Raw genomic sequence first — 24699 nt, forward strand, 5'->3', positions numbered from 1 at the left:
CACGAAATGGCGAACACGTGAGCTGACTCCCCCTCGTTAGGATACAGGCCAGGCTAACTACGAAGTGAAGCAGAAAGATTTAGTGCGAGGAAAGGGAGGTCACCATTCCCATAATCAGCGCTAAATCAGTTGTATTTATTCTATAAATTAAATAAATTAAATATTGATTACGTCTACTTGTGTGAAAAATACTTTACTTCATCGCTACAGTCTGCATCGTTCTGATTGTAGTCCTCTAAAGGGGGGAAAGGGGGAGGGGACAGGGGACACTCAACACTTCAGCAGACAGGTTGTGACCAACGATCCAACGCTTATTGAATGTTCTGCCGGGAAAATCTAGAAGTTCGCAGAGCCAGCGGAAAGTGAATCCAAACGAAGGAAACCTTTATTATGCTAGCACGTTTTTTCTGCTTCTGCAGTTTCGTGTTTTTGTCTATTTATGCAGTTTCGATATTTATGTGTCCCGACATAACCGCAGGTCGGAGGTACCTTCCAATCGGCTACCGGCGAGTTACATATCAGCCGTTTCCGATCTAGCAACGCGTTGGTAATCGTTACCTCGGTTGAATCGTACCATTGCGTTGCAATGCAACTTGCTTGTAGTTGGTTCAACTTATTACTGAGCTGCTCGAACAGCATTTCGAACGAGAAAGAGCTTGTGGTGCGATGCAATTGAGGTAGACTAGATGCTTCTTGTCACCTTGTTGTCCTGTTGAAACAACAGCTTAGAGGCTACAACAACGTACTTTGGAAAACCTTGCGTTACTCGCGTGTTGTAACGAAACATTCAATTATTGGATAACGTGGTCAAATATGGAGAGCAGTTTGACAAAAAGTTAACCTGATATTTGATGGTCTTTCAGAGATACACTTCCAAGGCAGTCTTTATCATAAATTTGTCATATATTATTGATCCATTTTCTAGTTTTGAATGTCTCGGTGTCAGTTAGTTGTAAAAGCGTCATTTCATATTTCATGCCTTAACTCTGAGCGCAAGGGTTGAATAAGAGATTAAATTCGATCAATAATAGCTGAAAGCTCGATCAAGCTGTCGATGAAATAAATGCCAACAAAAAATTGAAGCATTTAGAGTTCCTTACAGGATTTGTCGCAAATTGATCGAGCCCCAAACAAAACACGTCCAGATGTAGAGCTCCCTGAAGATGTCGGACCTCTCCCCAAGGTGTGAGAACTGATTTTGGAGCATCAAGGTCGTAAATCGTCAATTGACCTAAATTTTGACCGATTCGCCAGCAAAAGCAGCGTTGGAGGAGGAGAAGAAGGAGCAAAATAAAATAAAAGAAAAAGGAGTAGCGAGAGTTACAAAATGTTGACTAATACTGCCAAAATTTCTACAATCAAAAATAAACTACAATCTAAGGAGTGGAGTTTTTTTACGTACCTTCATAATACAAAATGATTCATGCAAACTTTTTTTGCCACTAATAAACGTTTTTCATTGATGCATTTGATATGTTTCACATATTTTATCAAACTCGGTGAACCTACTCCAGCCCTTGGTTAATTGACCGTTTTATTTTTCTCAGCATTCAATTGTTGATAAATGTTTTCTTGATTTTTATTCAGGAATGAAAAAATCACATATGTGCTCAAAAGGTGTATCTTAATGACAGAGCAAACCGTTTATCAGAAAGTATTACCAGAGAGAGTACAAAAATTCGGAAAAAAAATTTGGCCAACCGTCCCGGTCTCCCCTGGTTATCAGACATAAGGAGACACCCGTAATCCTAATCCCTTGATTTATTGTAAGAACTTTTTATCTTTTTGCATGTTTTTAACCTATTGGAGGCTGTTGATATCTATGGAATTTGATTTATAAACGAGTATCAACTAGAGTGATAACATGTTCAGCTTGTCCGTTCGATCGCACGATGCAATATTATTGGAAGAAATGACTTTGAGCGTATATCGTTTCAAAATTTGTGGTATCGCTATACGTAAGAAAGATACTCCATGTAAGTTTAACTTTGTAAATTAACGTGTTCTCAAGTTGTTAATTCGGTAAAGAATCTGCAATTGTGGAAGGAAAACCATTTAAGTGAAAATGATTCAACAACTCTACAACGAGAACTATCACCATGCATTCATTTACACGAATGTTTCGCAAAGATCAGAAGTCTACAACATGCTGACATGACAAAGATTAAATAAAACACAATCGATCTTAATGAAAAAATCAATTTGATTTTCGAGAAACTTTTAAATGGAGCATTTTGTACATAGGTGAAAAAAATTAGTCATATAGTTAAACAAATAAACAACCAAAGACTATTTAATTTTAGTAAGCAATTGAACAAATAATTTCTAGGAGCGGCAGGATGAGTAAGATCATAAGCATGGCTGAATGAGTAAGATCATCGCCTTTTACACAGTCTCTCTGCGTTCGATGGCCACATAAGGTCAGAAAGTTTTTCTGAACCGAAAGGCGAATGACCACAAGGTAAAAACCTCTATAATCTAAATAAAGAAATATTTTTGACTACAGTGCAAAGTTTTAAAGTGTTTTGAAGAAAAAATTTAAAACCTCACGAAAAAAAATTTCATCGAATCAAGTTTACTGAGCTCGTCAGTTGTTCAATATCCTCCCAATTTCGTTCAAAATGTAGTTCGATAATTACCAGTGTTCATATGGGTAAGGTAGTTCATCTTGTATGTATATTACTGAGAATACATACATACAGGAATTTTAAGAAAAATCGGGTGATTACGGAAGAGCTCGAATTCATGAGCTTTTGATATATTTTTCGTCCAGCAAAAAATCTACGGACTTGACGTTGTCCCAATATGGGTACTTTCGGAACGAGATTGAAAATTAGATGTCGGAAAACGATATTTGAGGTGGTTCTGAAATCCAAAACAGTGACTTTCGGTATATTAGTATTTCTTGAAGGTTTTTGCCGTATTCCAACTAACGTATTTTTGGTATTCCTTGATAACGCTATACCGGAAATCACTTCATTGAATTTTGAAACGAGCTCAAACATCGTTTATTGGTATCCAATATGTTCCGGAAAATTCTTTGTTTTAATGGCTTATAATGCATATCGATAAGACGGAGGATGTTATATTGGAATTCGAGACGACACCAAACATAGTTTTGCGGCATCTGTTTGTTAAATACTTTCCAAAAATACCCATATTGTGAGGGTTTACAAGGAATATCAAGAAACCGGATTCGCCATCTTGGATTTCAGAATCACACCAAACATCGTCTTCCAACATCTACTCATCAATCTCGTTCCGAAAATATTCATATTGTAAGGGTTTTCAAGGAATATCAAGAAACCGGAAGTCACCATCTTGAATTTCAGAATCACCTCAACCATCGTTTTCCGACATCTACTCATCAATCTCGTTCCGAAAATCCCCATATTGTAAAGGTTTTCAAAGAATATCAAGAAATCGGAAGTCGCCATCTTGGAAAACAGAGCCACCTCGAACATCGATTTCCGACATCTATTCATCAATCCCGTTCCGTAAATATCCATATTGTAAGGGTTTTCAAGGAATATCAAGAAACCGGAAGTCGCCATTTTGAATTTAAGAACCACTTCAAACATCGTTTTCTGACATCTACTCATCAACCCCGTTCCGAAAATACCCATATTGTAAGGGGTTTCAAGGAATATCAAGAAACCGGAAATCGCCTTCTTGGATTTCCAAAATACCTCAAACATCTTTTTCCGGAATCTACTCTTCAAACCCGTTCCAAAAATATCCATATTGTAGTAGTTTCCATGGAATATAAAGGAGTCGGAAATCGCTTTCGAAGTATGCCAAAACCTCTTTTTGCGAAGTAGGTTTGTAAAAAAAGTTTACATTATTTGGGATTTGGTTCGTAAAAAAAGATTACGTTATTGGGATTTGGTTCGTAATAAGCGTTACGTAAAAAGAGGTAACGTATGAAAAGTGATCGTAAAAGAGGTTTAGGTGTATTTATATAAAAGGTCAGCAAAACGATGCTAAGCTCGATACCTTCGAAATGTTCGAAACAAATTGAAGTGTGATTAAAAAACTTTCTGGAAGCACGTAAACGATCAAAGGAAGGAATCTAGTTTGCCTTCGTCGATGGTAAATGAAATAAGTGTTGTTACTAATATAATCATAATTTGACAGTTGTTTGCTAAAAAGTTTTCTAGTGTTTTATTCAATGAAATCTTGTCTCCGAACCAAATAGCCAAAGTAGCAATGAACGTTCCAGTATCGCATCCCAAGTAGCAAAAATTGTTTTAGCATTGTACTTCTTCACTCTTCTCGCAACGCAGTTTGCTTGTATGATGTGCAACAAGTTTCTTGTTTGATATGTTTCATAGCAGTAATATTTGTTAAGTAGGAACCGAAAATGAAACTGCTCAAATGAACTTTTTGTAGAATAAGTTAAATAAACCGATGTGGAACTTAATCCTTTTAGGTTTTTGATTTGGTTTCACAAGCAGTAATATAAATGATTTTCACATTTGTTACAAAAACATATAAAATCATTTATCAAACATATAATGAATTTAAAATTTAACAGTGATGTTAAATAATTATTTGAATATTTTAAATTGGAATGCTCGATCTTTGAAATCGAGTGAAGATGAATTTTATAATTTTCTCAAAGTTCACAAAATCCATATTGCCATTGTGACAGAAACTTTTCTTAAACCAAATGTCAAATTGAAAAGTAATCCACATTATGTGGTTCATCGATTTGACAGGTTTACTGGAATGGGTGGTGGAGTTGCCATTTTTGTCCAACGGCAAATTAAACATCGAATTTTACCTTCTTTCAATACTAAAGTTATTGAAAGCTTGGGAATCGAAGTTGAAACCATTCATGGAATTTTTTTCATCGCTGGAGCATATTTGCCATTCCAATGCACCGGCGAACAATTAAATTTCTTTAAAGGCGATTTGCAAAAACTCACAAGATATCGACCGAAATTTTTCGTAATAGGGGACTTAAAGGCAAAGCACGTCCAGTGGAATTGTAGGCAAAATAACAGTAATGGTGAAATACTTCATAATCAACTCTCAGCTGGTTACTTCACAGTTCTTCATTCCAGTAATCCGACTTGTTTCACTTCCGTGAAAAACCCGTCTACAATTGATCTGGTTCTAACGGATCAAAGTCACATTTGTAGTGAACCGATTACACATGCTGACTTTAACTCAGATCATCATCCTGTAACATTCAGACTTTCCGACGAAGTTTGAGTACTTTCCGACGACGTTTGAATACAGATCTCATATAGAAAATCATGTGGATCATGAAATTATTTTAGAAAATTCTGCGGACATCGACACAGCAATTGATAATTTGAATCATTACATTATCGAAGATAGAAATCTTTCAGTTCCGAAAGCTCAAACTAAATTAATTTCTCCTATCATCGATGACAATCTTCAACTGCTGTACCTGCAGTACCAATTTGGTCAAGTTGTTGTTCCACCAGGAAGAAAACGCTTCAAAGAATTCAGAATAAAATTCTGAAAATGATATTGAAGTGTCCTCCCTGGTTTAGTACAAATGAGTTACACAGACTCACAAATATAGAACCATTAGATGCAATGTCACATAATATTATAAGCAAATTCCGACCAAAATCGATGCAATCTTCAATTGAATCGATTCGCTCTCTGTATTACTAAGTAAGTTAGTATATAAGTTCCTTTTCCCCATTACACAATATAAGTAGGTTCAGAATTTTCCCCACACAAAAATCTCAGAATTGCGGAAGCAAATGATGTCCTCATGGTAACAACCAAATCATATATATATATATATATATATATATATATATATATATATATATATATATATATATATATATATATATATATATATATATATATATATATATATATATATATATATATATATATATATATATATATATATATATAATAGGGCTGAAAAGTCACCACTTGTGGCTGAACAACCAATTTAAATCTTAATAATTTAATTTTAACTCATATTCCAATAAATAGTAATTTAAAAAAAATTATCAAACATATCTAACATGAATAACCGTTCTGTAGCAATTGTGAAACATGCCAATTGCTACTTGGAATCAGTCGTTGAATAATTCCAGTGTGGTCAGTACAATTGGCTATTGCTAAAAAGAAGTCATCGATCTCTGCCGGACCTGATGGTATTCCTACAATTATTGTGAAAAAATGCGCAACCTGTGTAATTTCACCTCTCTGACAATTGTTTCATAACAACATCTGGGATCTGATTCGTGAAAATGTTCGTATATGTGTCCAGTTCACATAAAAGGAGACAAAAAAGACATCGACAACTACCATGTAATTACTTCGCTTAGTGCTATTCTAAACCCAAGTAACAATTTTTGTTACGCTAGCTTGTTTGTGACTAGTTTGCAACCAGATATTTGAGTGATTGTTACTAACATCTAACCACTTGCATGACTCAAAAAGTGCTGTTTCTACTAGTTTTTAAGTCGGCTAAAAATAAGTTGTCGTTACGTTGTAATGCCATACTGAAATAACTTATCTTTTCATAACTTGAAAATAACTTGTTTTCAAGTAAACTAGTTGAAACTTAGTCACCATCGACATTATAAACATTGAATGAATCCAGAATACTTTTCTATCATCAATAAAATAAGCAGAAGAGTACTTTGAATCACAAACTTGATACAAGGTACAAATTTCACAACGATCCAAAAACTGTCGAGCGGAATTCAATTTTACTTAACTGTTTTTTATGCGCCTTCAATCAAAATCTGTTTATAAAGAGATAAAAATTAAACAACAAAATAGCCCTATGGTCAGAATGCTCCAAATTATTCCAAGTAGAGTGATTTCTCATCATTTTAAATTCATATATCATGAGAATTATAATATTATCACAATCGATGTTCAAACCCTATATTATTTTCTTCGTGTTTATGACAATGCATAGAACAAAAATGACTATTCTGCCTTTCACTATTTTCGGCAAAAAGTAGTTTTGAAAAAGTTATATCCTGGTTTTATTTATGTTTCATACACTTCTTGAGACTCCATATTGAGTTCGCCATATTCAAGCCAAGAAAGGTTGTTTTGTTTGCATTTTCGTTATCATAACGTTGGGAAAACCTACCGATAACTATCTGAAACAATGAAGAAATTATGTTATAATCTTATAATATCTAAGTTATTGCTATATCAATTCACAGTAACGATTCACATATACGTTTACGTATTTATAATGGTTTCACAACGGAAAATAAACCTTTTTTCAACTAGTAGCTAAAAACATAGCTGCGATTAAAGATATGTTAGAATCAAGTAACGATAACTTACGAATGATAGTTAGTTCAATGTTTACGTTATAAAGAAACACTGCTGTCACCTTGTTTTAACCAGTATAACATAAAAAACATGTTCGTGCTCTTGTTGCAACACAGTTGGGTTAAGTGGTATCAAAACTAGTTACGGATTGCTACTATTGAAGTCAAATAAACTTATTTTCAACTAGTAGCTAGAAGCATAGTTGTGATTAAAGATATGTTTGGATTAAGTAACCATAGCTTATAAATTATATATAATTCAATATGACACAAAGATGTTATGATTGGAAACCGAAATAACTAGTTCGTAACTAGTTATGTTATGATGAAACATTGCTGTCACCATGTTTTAACCAGAATAACATAAAAAACATATTCGTGCTCTTGTTTCAACATAGTTTGGACTTTGTCGTATCAGAACTAGTTGCGAATTGCTACTTGGGAAGCGATTCGAAAACAAAAATTCGAAACGGTCTACTGACTTCAAATCTCTTGTCCTTCATGACGTTGGTGACAAAAGCTATGTCCTGCGGTTTACAAACCGACGTTATTTATACGGACTTTTCCTCCATTACCGTCACCAACTTGGACAGATTGGGCTTTGGTTCTAACATGATGCGTTGGTCTCATTCATATCTCAATAATCGCTGATTAGTAATCAAGAGTATTCATGTGGGATTCCACAAGGCAGCCATCTTAGACCCCTGATTGTCCTCCTGTAGTTCAACGATGTAAATCTTTCTTTGGAATGTCGAACACTATCTTCCGCTGATGCATTTAAGCTATTCCAAATAGTTCGAAGCATCGAAGATGCCGATTTCCTCCAACATCAACTAGATTTGGTGCGTGGTAAATCAAATGGCTTTGAACATTGACAAATACTCAATAATCACGTGCTATTATTGGGTTACAACGAACTTTCCATAGTGTATTTGTCGGATTCGACTTTCTCATAACTCGTTGTAGGATTCTGACGATTTTATTAAACCATAGTTCTAAATAGGAATAATTATTTATTATTAGGACTACACATTGTCTGATGATTACATATAAATAAATGAATAAACATTTATTCTATGATTTTCGAATATCTCAATTTGTTCATCAGGTTAGAAATCATTATTTGCTTATTTAAAGTGTCTCGGTGCACGCAAAGAACTATCTTAATGAACCAATTCGTACGATTCACCAACCGCTGTTACTTGTATCGAATCGTATCGACGTTTTGCCACAATTCAACGAATAAACAAGCAAACGATCCAGAGAAAAGTGAAAATTGTTCGACAAGTAAAACCTGTCGATGCAACACCATCGGAATTAAAGAGAGAAGAGCAAATGCTGTGCATAACAAGCTGACAGAACACAACACTCTCAGGCTGTTAATTGTAACCGAGCACAAAAACGAAAACAACCAGGAGCTTAACGATTCTATACGAGCCACAAAAAGAAAAGCTTGCGAAAGAAGAGAGCCCAGAAACCGCACCAGTAGAAACTTGAAAAGGCAAATGAAACAAGAACTGTTCGTAAGACTGAAACAACTATTTGTTTTCCAACAAGTGATAATACGTGAACTTGATTCCACTTTGGTTCAGCAATTGAAAACTATAAATCTACCCGTTGTAGAACCTGAACCAGTGAAGGCGGACGACCAACTCCAACAGCAATATATACTGCAATAATCACGTGTTGCAAAGCGACAATAAAGAATGCTGCAACGCCCACAGTGAGTTTTTTTGCTTTCTGGTGTCGAATGACTGCTTAAGAATTGATCACGGAGCGAATCAAATCGAAGCCATGCATTGGAATATTATTGTCATATGATCATTCGAGTAAAGTGTAAAAAAATTAATTCTAGGTATGTCGATCAAGCTCTACCTTATGAGACCGATAAGTAGTACTAATTAGAAGTTATTACCCTCATTTCTAGGGATTGTTAAACCCGGCCAACAAATAAGACACTTTCAGATAATTAGCCCGTTCACCAACTGACAATAAAAATAATAAAAACGACATCTAAATCATCCGGACCAGCATCGCTTGCTCTCAACTCTTCCTTTAATTGAATTTATCCTCACTTCGAAACGCCGCGTACGATCATTGTACGTCATTTTTCATAAATGCAATTCGAGCCCCATAAAGTGGAAGATTATGTCTTTGCCATACCGGACTCAATTGTGTCAGTCTCGATCTGGAGTGCACTGGTTGGGAAGACGATTACGGTTCGAGCTCACCGCTGTTTGTAAAGCTCAAGCAATGTGGGGGTAAAATACACCACACCTCTTTTTGTAACACAAAAACTACAGTCAAGTTTTACAACGAATTCTCACTTACGCACTTTGAAATTTTTAGAACACATACCTCATATACCAAATAACCAATTTTTTTGCCGCATATCTGATTCAAATAACAACGTGCCACTGCATTAACACTTCCGAATATCAATAATCGCAAGTACTAGTTGATTGATTGTGTGATTTCAGCAAACTTTCAATGCATCACTTGCCGAATTGCAACGGTGTAAATATAAGGCGGTACACACAAGAGCAAAAAATTACAGGGTTGTGTGGCGACCAAGATTACGATGCTAGTAAAAATTATGTTCAAATTCATTCATAAAATCATTTAAATTTGAAAAATCTGCAAACAAATTTTTTTATTTAACGATATATTTGATTAGGCACACTGCCTTAGTTCTAAGATGCCAAGGACATGCAACAAATTGCTCGTAAGGTTTCAAAATTTAAGTTAGCATTTGATATGACATCAATTTCAATAACTGGCTTGTCATACCAGTCTCAAACCTGTTTTAATCCACTTAGTGGTATAATGATGCCTTTCTCATATTATTCATTTTTTCCTATATATTACAGCAGAAATCCTCCGAAATATTACAATTCAAAAAAGTTTAGAGAAGAGTTGTGAAGATTTCTATTGCATTATACTACTACATTCATATACAACATTTGAGTTTAAAATAGTGAAAATCTATTCAATCATATGCGAAAAAGTGAAGTGAGCTCCATTTTATCACATTTGAAATCGAATACTGGATATCGGCATAGTGACATTCGGTTCGTTCAATCATACACTAATGTGACCTACACATTTTTTTACGATATTCTATGATGATTTGAATTTTGTAAAAAAAAATGTACCGGTAATCGAACTTGAATGAATTCAGCAAATCATGTATGGGACTATCAATGGTTTATTTGATTACAGACTCTCATGGTCTGTCAACTAGAGAAATTCACTAAGCAATATGAAGCTTATGACAAAAATATTCTTAAAATTGATATTTACACTACCCTACCTCCGGACCCAAAAGTTTGATCTGAATGAAAATTTGAATATACTTATGGCATCTTAAGACATTTCAGTAGAATCAAAGCTGGTGAATCCGGTTCAGCCATCTGCGAGAAAAGTGAGTGACATTATTTTTACATTTTTGGTGCATATCACTTTGTAATCTCGGAACCGGAAGTAGAATTGAAATGAAATTCTGAAACTTTGTACGGTACCATAAAACCTTTCATTTGAATTAAAATTTGTGTAAATCGGTCCAGCCTTGTCCGAGAAAAGTGAGTGACATTATTTTCCAATTTTTCGTGTATATCACCCTGTAACTCCGGAACCGAAAGTCGGATCCAAATGAAATTTAGGAACTATATATGGGTCCGCAAGACATTTCATTTGAATCTAATTTTGTGAAAATTGGTTCAGTCATCTATGAGCAAAGCGAGTGACATTAATTTCACACTTTTTATGCATATCACCTTACAATTCCAGAACCGGTCGTCAAATGGTGAGATAACTAAGTACTCACAAGTCCCTATCTCATGCCTCCCCGAGCGTCTATGATGACATTTGGTCAATAGAACGGCGTCGACTGGGTGCTATCGCCTTCTGCGTTAGTAGCTGAATGAGAGGGTGCGAAATGGCTTGTAGGTTGAAGCCCATCATAAAGTGCAGTGTTTATCATAGTATATTACAACATATAATTCTGTTGTTTATTACATCATGTATTATTATTATTATTTTTATTATTATTATTAATATTATTATTATTATTATTAGAAGAGCGTAACTTTCACTGCGACCTTACCTGTTATATTGTATCATAGCATATTATTTCATATATTATCGTCTTACACTATTTTATGTTATTATATACTATGTTGTATGGTATTATACTGCATTGCATTATATCATATTATATTTTATTATATTATATTATATTTTATTATATTATATTATATTATATTGTATTCTATTATACTATGTTATATTGTATTGCATTATGATGTATTATATTATATTATATTATATTATATTATATTATATTATAGGGTTTATTATGAGTAGTACTACGTACCTCTGCGCAAAATATAAATTTGTTTTCCTTATAAGTTATCATTTTTAAAGTAACTTTCAACTAAATATCAAGGTCCTCACTGGTTCCTGTTTCATGCCTACACGTGTGTCTGTGGTGACAATTGGTCGATGGAATGCGTTGATGGCAGAATGAGAGGATGAGAAATGGCATATAAATTCAAGTAATATAATATCATAGCATATCGCAACACATCATTTTATTCATTCTATTATTTATTATATAATTCATTGTACACTGAGGTCTTTTTTTATGCGGTTTTTTTACGCGACTCTTTTTATGCGAATTTTCAGAGTTATGCGGATTTTTTATGCAAAGTTTCAGAGTTATGCGGTTTTTTTTATGTGAATTTTCAGAGTTATGCGGTTTTTTTATGCGAAGTTTCAGAGTTTTTTTTATGCGGTACGTAATTTCGCATAAAAAAAGACTTCAGTGTACTATATTATATTGTGTTTTATTATTATCTCATTATTATATTTATTGTTATTATTATTAATTTGTCATCAATAATAATAACATATATTATTTTTATAGATGTGGATATTATTATCGTTATTAGAAGAGAAATATTCTACTTCCTGCAGTTTTGCGAAGATAGAAGAGCATAACTGACATTCTACATTAACTGTTATTTTATATATTGTTTTATAATATATTATATTATATTGAATGACATTGTATTATATTATATTAAATTAAAATATATTATATTATATTATGTTATATTATATTATTTTGTAATCTATTATATCATTTTATGTTATATTAATTTCATTACACTATGTTTCATTGTATTTATCAATATAAAACATTTTGCACGGGGGCGTAAAGGGGAGGGAGCATCAGGGCATCGGACAAATTGATGACTGCACGAGGGATTGTGGATAGCCAGCCCAAGTCACTAGAAGGAAACTTGTTTCCTTCTGAAGGTTTGAAATGAGTCTGACGCGCCCTTCTCAAACAAACCATCAGGCGGGTTCAAGCATGTATAGCGATATGCTTCATCCATGCACTGGATATTATGGTTGGAAGAGCATCTTCTATTCCCGCGGAATACGAGTAAGTGACTCTACTTACGTATCCGCCCAACCCTTTTTGTTCGCTTTTCGGTAACAGCTATAGTAAGAAGGTGAATAGATGAGTCATATCGGGGCTACTGTAAGTCTACCCGCATCCACTGGCAAGTCCTTGAACTAATGGTGGCTTCACTTCACATCACATCACATCACATCACCTTACAATTCCAGAACCGGAATTCGGATCTAAATGAAATTCAAGAACTTTGTATGGGATCATAAGACCTTTCATTTGAATCTTAGATTATGAAAATCGTTTCAATCATCTTTGAAAAAAATGAATGACAATATTTGTTACACACGCATACACTCGGTTCAAGTGTTGGTTTTTACAGTGGTTGTAAAGCCTTTCTGTATGTGAAAGGCAAAAATATAAGTTTTATAGCGATTTGAAAGAACCACAAAACGATAGCCGCCAAGTTGGATTTTAAAAATTCCTAAACTATAAATTATTGATATCAACCTGCCAAGCGTAGACGAAAAGTATTTGGAATTCCTTTAAAAATTTACAAGAAATGATATAATATTTTTTACTAATAACCAAGGATTTTTTCGCATAATTAAAACGACATGAAACAAGTCGATAATAATAATAACCCCAGTTTGCCTTAACTATTCATCTAATCTACTCTAATTATTACTCGCGGACCCACAAGAACAGAAAGATGCTGGAGACTGGCTACCCCCAGAGTTGCGATAATCAGCATATAACAAAGTGATACAAATATGACAATGTAACAATGAGGAAATCATCTTAGTCTTAGTCTTAATTTTGAGTTATTTGTGGTATCTCATAATATTGAAAAAAAATATGTTGCTGCCTTAATTACAACAAGATATATTCTGCCCCACAGAGTGAATTCTGAAAAGGCGCAGCATAGTAAAGTAAGACATATTCCCGTCAAATTATTATAGAAATTCACCAAGATTTCAAGAACCAGATCTGATTGAAAGAAGACCAAATCATCCATGAGTCGAAAACATAATCAAACAATCATTTAACAATTTATTCATGGCATGCTTGGAAACGACAGAATGACCAGAGTATGTGTGTGTAAATTGTTAAACCAAAGATAAACTCAAGATGGAGTAGTCTGCGATTTCTTATGTATCATTCGGATAGGACCCCTCACGAGGTTCATTGTCAGTTTCATTCTTTTAAAGCAAAACAACAAGCTTCAGACCGCTAGATGCGTCGTATTTATGACAATGATTGTTTATGTTTGAAAAAATATCAAGTTACAGTAAGAACGATATTGAGTAATTTTGCTTCATATCTTGTGATTCTTACAATAAGAAAGTAAAAACTACCATTGCCTAGAATTTATTTAGTTTGTTGTTCCCATGAAGCATTAAAGGCAGTTGAGGTAAGAAATCATTATGTGCTGAATGTAAACATATGTTTGCTTCTTTCCTAACTTGTACTGCTTCCATGGCATTTTGTCGGAACTAGTCGACACTTATTAACGGAGGGTCAATAAAATTACATTATTACTGAGCTAACTGGTTTACGATTACTGACCCAACATTTTGCAATGAATCGTATGGGACATTGTAATCTTGAGTTTATCTTTGGTTACACAATTCAATACTTTGTTCACACTCATGTTATAATAATAACCGACAGGAAAATTCCATCAAGATTGATTGGAAAAAAGTTTTAAGGCCATAGTGTGAACGAAGAATGAGTGTACAAAAAACATTATTCCATTGACAAACTGTTTACCCCAGCATACTCTATTTTCACAGCATACACTTATGGAGGTTCTAAAGCCACTGGAATAATAGCCAATACAAACGATAATCTTCCTCTGCGAAGCAAAGCAATTCGCCTCCACAAGTTTATTTATTTCCATGCATAATCCTGAACAGTGATACCATTACCAACTCACGTCCTCAAGTCGCTGTTTCTGTACAGTCTCTTGCACGGCCCAATTAGCACAGAAGTAAATCTCCCAATATTTCTCCTCGCTATATTGTATAAGATTTGCCTCGCAGCTGTGCGTTTCCAATCTATGCCAAGGGCACAATATGCATGATTCCGGTGGACCACCCCCTTACTGCGTCTGGGCTTTTAAATATAATTCAATTCGGCCTGAATCAGTCGTTTTGTGGGATTGGGGTATTGGAACTCTGTTCCCGTTCAGGGCACTTCAGTCACTGCAATCTGTTTAGTGTGGGTTTGACCCTAGAACACTCTCGTGTCTGTTTCTATACGTAAAGGTCTTCGTGGGGTACATTTATAACCCTGAATTGAAATCTCTCTAGAATAAAATTTATATGTATTTGCAAATAAATGGAACAGTTTTATTTAAAAACCTTCTGCAAAGAATGATTTATTTGAACTTGATCAATTTTTAGAAGAAATATTTTGTATAAGGTACAGTAAGTCTCCGAATTCCCTTCATTTTTCTGTGGTACAAAACTACAAATCTAACGCAAAGAACATTATACACTCTAAAAAATATATTTTTTTCAGGGAAACTTAATCCCACATACAAGGCAATTCATAAATACCTAAACTGTCAAATGACGAAAGATTCCATTTGTAATGACTTAATGTTGGATTAACATGAATTTTACTGATACTAAGTATGTAAGTATGTATTTTACTGAAACTGGCTGTTATATACTTTTGGGTAGCAAGTGCGATGGTATGAATTTATAAGCACAATTTACCAAGCAAATGAGTGCTTGCGTTAATCAGTCGATTAATGACGTACTTTGTGATCCAATGATTCACGGTTCAGTCGCTGCTGTGGCTACCAGTATTTTAATATTATTTCAAAAAATTTCATGTCATGGATGTTTTCAATCCCAGAATATTACATGTAGTTCTACTTAAATTTGCGTGAGCTGTGATGCTTCTTTTCCCAGGTAGCACACGTTATTACACTTCAATGACAGTAACTTATATGAAACAAATTCATGGAACAAGTTGAAGACACAGCAACGTGCATTATAACTGCTATGTAACCTGAAAAGCGTAAGAGGCGGAACTTGTGTGACTTACTGAGAGTTGCCAAACAAGTTCTCAGCATTAATTAATCATTCTACTTATTGAAAACGTACGCGTCATCGATATTTTGGGTTTTAACACATATTCATACTTTTATTCCCGTCACATGCAATCTGAAGCTGAAAAGTCGAAATGTATTCAGATATATTTTTTTTGTGATTAATATAAATTTTTCATATATCTAAGTTAAACGCATTTTTTGGAATCGAATGAATATTTAATTTACTGGCAATGGTAGCCATTTGCATAAGTTTCCCTATCATACACTGGCGTGACAAAGCGTACAGATATTCTCTTTGGTAGAGAAAATATACTTATCAAAACAAAATAAAGTTTTTTTTCGCACAAATACCAGAAAATTATTCGCGAAATTCCAATAACGTTTCGTAATATAAGCGCAGACTCAACTATAACATTTTCTTCTGAAATTGAGTAATGTTTCTTTACTTATTGATACAGTGAAAATAGCTTAATTTTTACCTTTCTCGACCAGAAAGGATGTGATTCATTTAGAAAACCGACTCTTTTTAAATAATTTTTTTTAAATTATTGAGTCAAAATCAGGTCAATTGTAGGATGAATGTAATACAAATTCGCGCTCGAGAGTATGAAAGTATAGCTCAAGGCAGTAAAAACTTTCATGCCGCCTTGTTTCATCGCACCAATCGCTAAGTGACGAGAGCTTTCCATCAAACAGATTAACAAAAAAATTCACTCTCACCAACGAATCATGTGTGCTGGCAGCCTCAACCAGCCGGATCCCTTTCGCTACATTTGTCGATGATTTTGTTACACCAAACGATTCTCTAACATAAAACATAACGTTCCGCTTGCTTTGCCTTCTGCAAGCCAAGGAATGATAAGAGAACGGTCCGATGTTTGCGTGCTGCGCCGCATTAAAACGGTTCCTGGCAAAACTACCCATAATGTAGGTACAACCATCCGAGGCAGATAATTCATTGCAGCAGCTCTTGCGCCACTAATCATCAAAATCATATCTGAAGCCCCACATAGTTTTTCCAACAAATAATCAAGCGTCAGGCTATTAATTGCACAGGCTAGAGCACTCTCACACACACACACTCTTATATGTGCAATCGTCAAGACTGCGCCTCCAACCTACAACAATAGCTAACAACCCCCATGTGTTTTGCAGTACCTTAAACAGAAAAGAAAAGTAAAAATTTGCTCAACTCGAACAAAACAAGCCTTTCCAGCATCCCCATCCCAGTATCCACCATCGTATCCCCACCGGCCATCGTACTTCGCGCAGGTTCGGAACAATCGACGTGCATACCATTTTAATGCACACTGCATTTCGCTGCTGCGAAGGCGGTGAGATGGAATCATGACATTTTTTTCATCATGTTTTGTTGCGCTTTCTGGCTCCTCTTCGTCGTCGTAAGCAATGTTATTATTATTGTGAAAACAACACTAGCAGTAAACACTTTCTTCTAATCACTAGCAACTGTTCGTGCTATTTCAAACGCAATCCAGCATACAGCCGAAAGCCGAACCCAGACCGGTGAATCAAGCACGTGAAATTTTCCGAACCAAAATTACCTAATAAACACAGTGATTTTAGACGGAAAAGGTTCGCCATAGCTTTGGAAGCATTGCCAAAATTCGATCGAGTGTTTCGGACGGCAAAGAATTGAGAATATGAATTAATATACTCCACTGAGATATATCCACAGTGTATAACTAGATTCTAATTCAAAACAACGAAAAACTAGTTAAAACAATTGTTTAAGTGGACTTGTTTGATCGATCTCTTGTATTGAAACGTTTAAATAAATAATGTTTGTTCTCTTTCATACCTTCTGAAATTTCGAGTTGAACATAATAGTGATAGTATTATAAAAATGAGAATAGTTTTTATATTCCGGAATAGTAGATAGAATAAACTATTATGTCGTATTTAAATGCTATTAGAATTGAGAAATACTTCGAAATAGTGGATCGTTCCCCCCCGCAGCGCAAAATTACCCACCTTGGCTAAACATGTTTCACCGGCCTTGGGTGAAACAGCAGAAACAGTTTAATTTTGTGGACAATGAGACAATTCGAAATGAGCAAACCTGACAACATGATCTAAAGCCGCTTCACGACCAGCTCCCTCTATCCAAGCATCGTAACTGTTCATCATGCACATCTGAGCTTTGTTAGTTCCATATAGAAACTAACATAAATACATGAATTAATCATCAATTAATACTTTTGGTGACGCATTTCTTTCATTTGAATCATCTTCGATTTCCATTGGAGATTTCGATATTTCTATGGTTATCGTCCAATCTTATTGATGAAAGTTTTCTCTACACTTTACCACTGTTCTCCCTGACGTCGGCGGCTTATAATTTTGAATTTATGACATTGAAATACATAACATTTCAGAGGAAAAAACTCTACTTAATCCACCTAGTGGTGTGATAATGCCTTTCTCTTATTTCAAAACAGATTAACGCAAATATTTTTTAGGTTTTTAATTAATAATTACTGACTAATTTGGGATCATTTTCGACACCAGTTCCCCACTCCTCTTCGTTCTATTCGTTAACGATCTTTGCTGTGTATTGTCGTCATTCAGAATAATGTATGCTGATGATCTCAAACTCTATCGCATCATCACAAGTCTTTTAGATTGCTGTGCTCTACAAATGGACGTTAAGAGGGTTTTAGACTGGTGTGATAGAAACGGCATGACAGTGAACATCAAGAAATGTAATTCAATAACCTTCTCACGAGCACATTCACCGATTTTATTCGATTACTCCATAATGGCGGCTACAATTAGGCGAGTTTCATCTGTTAAAGACTTAGGCATCATTCTTGATCGCAAGCTCCGCTTCATCGAACAGTTTGCCTTTGTTACTGCGAAAGCCTTTGCAGTTTTGGGACTCATTAAACGCAACACGCAAGATTTCAACGATGTGTATAGTCTAAAAACAATTTACATCGCCTTAGTACGAAGTATTTTGGAATATGGAGTTATAATTTGGGCTCCGCATCATAATGTTCACATCGACCGGATCGAAAGGGTCCAAAAGTGTTTCGTCCGATTTGCTCTTCGACGACTACCTTGGCAGAATCATCTTCAATTGCCACGTTACGAGAATCGCTGTGCTCTCATGAACCTACCGACTCTGCAAAATAGACGAGTACATCTACAAAGGATCTTCGTTTTTGATCTACTGACTGATAACATCGATTGCCCCGTGCTACTCGAAAGAATTCACTTTAACGTTCCAGGAAGATCATTGCGAAGAGCGGATTTTCTTAGACGTTCATTTCATCGCACACAGTATGGTCAGAATAATCCAATGGATGTTTGTTGCCATCGTTTCAACAGCGTGTATCATCTGTTTGATTTTAATATTAGCAAAGACATGTTTAAATCAAAAATATTATTAAGTTACCATTAGTGTTAAGTTATACAGCCAAAGTCTGTGCGAAAGGTTAACTCTAATCGAAGACAATAAAGACAATATATTATTCAAAACAGACTAACGCAAATATTTTTTATTTTTTTATTAAATAATTACTGACTAATTTGGGATCATTTTCGACACCAGTTAATTCAGATTGATTAAAATAGTTCGCAAAAGCATTCTTCAGTGTTTATGTCACATAGTCGGCATCATTTTTCAAACCAAGCGCTTGGCATTTGCGTTGCCTATTTGTATGAGAAGAGTGATGCTAATCTAAAAAACCTTTCTTAGTCCACTTAGTGATATTTTCATAGATCTTAAAAATCACCATACATGAAACTTCCGAAATCGAAAAAAAAAGTTTGATGCCAAAAGTCTTAGAATTTCATGAAACGTCGAGATTTAGCATCACCTCGAAAAAAAAGATTTAGAAAAATTCGACTTTTTTTCAGAAGACACTAAATCTCGACGTTTTATGCAATTCTAAGACGTTTGATATCGAAAAAAAACTAGATTTCGGAAATTTCATGTATTCTCCCCTATGGTGATTTTTCAAGATCGTAAATTTTCAAACCTTAACCGCCGGGCAGCAACCCTTATCCATATCCGATTCAGCTCAAATTTTGTATGGTGACTTTTTTCGAAGTGCTCAAACTTTTGAGCATCACCGCCTTAAGAAATTATAGTGGATCCCAAAATATTCGCACCCTTATATATTAGAGTGGTGAAAAACAAAGTGTTTTGTCGGTTACGTCTCTTATACTATCATATCTATGAATATCAGTAAGCCAAGTGTCAATTTTTTGAAATGTTTTTGGTTTTTGAAATGTATAAACGGTTATACCACTGACAGACATGTGATTTCCGTACAATGATTTCTGTACAACGCTGTACGCGTACAACGATGAGGTGACAGACATGTTTGGCGTACAGAAATAATATACAGTGAAACGAAACAACTCAAAACTTTACTTAATTTCCCAGTTCCGATGATCGATAATATAGAAACCAAAAAATTTTGCGGTTTTAAGTGTATTCCTAGTAACTGATTTATGACAGATATAATCAATACCTCTCTGAATTAAAACTAATTTTGTGTGTGAGTGTTTTTCGGATGACAATTTCACTCATATCAAATTTTAAGAACTTATGGTACATTTATGACACGTTTGTTCTGGGATTAATAATTTTCATTATTTAAATGTGATTATTAATAAATAACCTTCATTATTTAAATGTGATTAGCATTAGGGAAAATTTGATGTCCACAATGTTGATGTTCTACCGTAAAATCAAATAAAAATAGAAAATGGAGGAAGTACGAAAAACTTTTAGAACTAATTTTCGGAACACTAGCACTATTTTTTATGCAACGGAGCTGATTTGTACTGAAAAGGTGTTTGTAAATCATGCCGACTTTCGCAAAATCCGCAAAAATTTCAAGTTGTTCAGTAATAATTCCTTTTTTACCCGCATATTCACATTAACTTTTAACATTGAGCCTCATAATAGTAAATAAATCTAAGATATTCTTATTATGTAACCAATAAAAACGGCATGGCACACACATATTCCAAAAAAATGCAGTTTACTCATGACGAAATTTTTATTAAAAGGATTATGTTTATCAAAAAGCTGATGTTAAACCTTCTTGAATTTGAAATCATTCCTAAATAGATTTGACATAGGTTTGATGCTTCGTTTTACTTCATAACGCTTATGAAAAATGGTCTGCTTGGCTGGAATATAATCTCATAATGGTTTTATTAGGATTTTGAGAAGTTTAAAGTTGTGACTACACAATTGGTTTATTGAAGTATTGTATATTTATCGTTAATTATTACCACATGTGCATTCAAAATATGAATCATTATGTGTTCTAAATCCATTTCAACAATAAATTTACTTGTTATTGAATAGAAAACAATAACTCAATAGTGCTGATTTCATGTACAAATATGAATATATTGTTTTCCTTATTTGTATTTAAAAACTTCGAAAAATTTATGAACATTTCTTGGTTTGACTGCTTTTTGAAAATAAGCTACAACGTTGATAAAGTGTATAAGTTTTATGCTACTAGTTAGCATTTTACAAAGATTTTTTTTTCAAAATAAAACAAAGGTTGTTTATTATTTGATACTCTGAAGAAGGAAATATTGTTTCGTGAGTTCACCATCGTTCGTGAATGTCGCTGGTAGCAGTAAACAGGGTTGTGATTTTGCACAGTACAACGATAAATGACCGTAGTACGGAAATCACCGTTGTATCATGATGCTCGCGTGATACCACCGGGTGACAGACATGTGATTTCACGGTGTACAGTGATTCCGATATCACAGGTCTGTCATAAGCATTACTGTTCCGTTCCATGGGGATGGTTTCAGAATTGAAAAGTAGTGTTTGTAGCATAATTTCACAAAGAATCTGAAAATGTGGCCCGAAATTATAAAATCTTAGCCAAAACAACCGAAATTTGAAAAAGTTTACATAAACTTTTCCGTATTTTTTATTGCTTTTGCGCTGTTGTTTTGTATTAGGTTTTTTACCATCACTGCTAACCTCAATCGGATGAACACATTTTGACAGTTCAGCAGTACTGTTTGTAAACAGAGTTTTTTTTGTTTGTCTGTTGACAAATTGGATGAGAGCATTTACTGTTCATATCGCCTAAATAGAGCAATAAAACATTTGCTCACGATTGGATACGGTTTGTTTTTGAGATTTATTAAATAAAAGTGACTAGTTGCAAGTGTAAAGATGATGATTTAAAATGTGTTTTTCGATTTTTGTTTAAGCTTATTTGTAAACAGTACTACTGAACTGTCAATTTTTGTTCATGTATGGCGTCACGATAAAAAATTCAATTGAGATGATGTGAGAAATGCACGGTGGACACGGTGGCATTATACCGTGAGCAAGAATTACATATCAAATAATGAACACGATTTTATGCAGCATTGGGCTTTGTGTTGAAATAAAAACAAGTTGAATGCAATAGAATGGGTATTGTAAGAAATCGTTTATTTTCGAAGTAACTGTCGTTTATAATGCTAGTAATGTCCAAGCCTCTTGAGTTTAATGCATTGATGTTACTGAAGCAATAATGCATGGTTGTGCAATATCATATAATAGGTGCTAATTCAGATTGTGCTGTCAAAGATACCGAAAATACTTGAATGTTTTCTTGTCTTCAATCGTTCTTTTGAAGGAGAATCACCGCTAGCTATTAAACTCAGAGGTATACATGGTAAGCAAGTTAGTCAACACATATACATATAACCTCATGCTAGTCAATCATAATTACTCATGATTCATAGTTCTAGTTCTATTACAATCACTAGCAATGACGATTGAATTAGGATATATTCAAAGTTTGAAAGATTCAAAAATCTATCACGAATCAGTAAGTCTTTTCTACAAGCCAACAAAACGAGTGGTAAGCCCACTGCATTCAACCACCAACATTCCTGGTTTCTATTTGTCGGTTTTTCTTGCTATGCTTTGTGCGATGATTCGGTCAAATCGAGCGGTTGAAATGTTGTGTGCATTTTTGCCTTTATCTATAGAAAGGTATAAAAATTGCTGGAAAACCGACTTTCGAACGGAGCCTCGGAAACCCATAGTGTTACATACCATTCGACTCAGTTCAACGAGATCGGAAAATGTCTGTGTGTGCACTATTCGAAGTTTTTTTTCCGCTCAATTTTCCAAGCAAAGTTTGAGCTAAATCGGATATGGGTAAAGCGGTTAAGGTTTCAAAATTTTCGATCACGAAAAATCACCACAGGTCTCCCCAGGTACATAAGATTTCCGAAATTGAAAATTTGTTTTGATTCCAAGCGTCTTAGAATTACATGAAACGTCGAAATTAAGTGTTACCCAAAAAAAAATTGTTTAAATTTCGGAAATTTCATGTAATCAAACCTACATTTCACCTTAAGGGACGATACATTATCGATGCAAGAAATAGTGGGAGGTTTGAGTTTTACGATTTCATTAGACAACTCTTCTCGGTTCACGAATCCGTCCGGATCGAGAAGCATATCTGACAGAAGTGGCAAGGTTCGCAAAATTATAATAAAAAGACGTGTGCTGCCGACGTCGCCCCGTTCGACGGTGGTGTATAATTAAATTTGGAAAATTATGGCAGGAAAATAACAGGTACATTTCTGGATCGACTCTTTTTCCTTGCTATGTGGAGTGTTGCTTCGGTTTTTTTTTCGAGGTTGCTGTGCTGCTGGCATAGAGATTGAGAGTGTAAGAACCGAAACACATAAAGTTTAATCGAAAATGATTGTATTGATTCTAAATTACAGTGAACAGAAGAGAGCCAAAGTCGAACAAAATGGGCAGAGAAATTTGCGCTTAATGTTTAGTTCTTCTTCTCTGCAAAATTCTGGTTCTAAATAAGGGACGGTCTGTCGGTAGCAATATGAAGTGGTTTTCAGGCAATCGTGAAGTAATGAAACTATTTCAAGACCATTTTATTAAAAATAGACCCCAAGTTGGAACATCGACCAGCTCCGAATCAAAGAAGTGCAAAATCCAGAACAAACGGATACTTATCAAAGTCTATCTATTCAGCCTCCATGCAAGAGAATCCAATGTTAAACGGTGGTCAGATTTAGCGTAGAAGGATTGTTCGATTGGGCTTTGTGTCTTCCATTCTCCACCCCAATCGTGCTGTAATGAATGGTGGCTAATATGTACTCATTATGATAATTGACGTCGGTATAATCTTGACTGATTCTATTAGTTTGGTTCTAAGAGGTAGACGCTTGACAGCTAAGATTGCAGATCGATCGAGTCGTGCAGCAGTAGATTTAGAAGTTTGTTGAACCTCCCTCGATCGGTCTGGTAGCAGATAAATTCAGACAAACATACATTCGCACCGGTTCTTATCAGGTTCGAACAAGCCATCGCCATCAGGGTTTGGTTGCTACTTTGGTTTGAAGATTAATTGATTCAATCCTATGCTGTGGCCGCCAGCACGCCGTACGGCGCGAAAGTGAAGAGTTCGCGATAAGGAACATGGTTAGAAGTGAGGAACTTGTTTTGCCACAACAGCCACTAGCACACAGAACCGTCAGCCGAGCGTGAAGACAAATAAGAGCTTCTAAGGTTCACTAATTTGTTATTCCAGTGAGTGGTGCTCTGAGGTACCCGCCCATCAGCGCACTAGGCCGCCACCTATCCAGGAGGCTCGGTTCAGTTCGCCGGCCGACCGAGGCCACCCGGGTAAAACTAACACCCGCCGTGGGATCTACACTTGGGAATGGAAGACGGCAAAACTTGATAATGTTATTGAGATAAGCATATTAGGTCTAAAAGGATAAAAGAAATATGCTATTCGCACGCTGAGTGGGTAGCTTTAGAGTGATTCCTTCTGTTCGTTCTCATATGAAAGGTTCTTTTATGACTTGAAGGATGAAATTATCAATAATCTTGAGTCAAGATCCAATTTTTCGCTTCT

General features: G+C 35.0%; 1 protein-coding gene across 6 annotated transcripts in view; it reads right to left on the minus strand.

The window, feature by feature from the left end:
* Window positions 1–24699, minus strand: part of LOC131438346 (uncharacterized) — a 164803-nt gene that overhangs the window by 133071 nt on the left and 7033 nt on the right. The gene's annotated exons all lie outside the window — the stretch shown is intronic.

This window comes from Malaya genurostris, chromosome 3 (assembly GCF_030247185.1).
Source record: "Malaya genurostris strain Urasoe2022 chromosome 3, Malgen_1.1, whole genome shotgun sequence".
Lineage (NCBI taxonomy): Eukaryota > Metazoa > Arthropoda > Insecta > Diptera > Culicidae > Malaya > Malaya genurostris.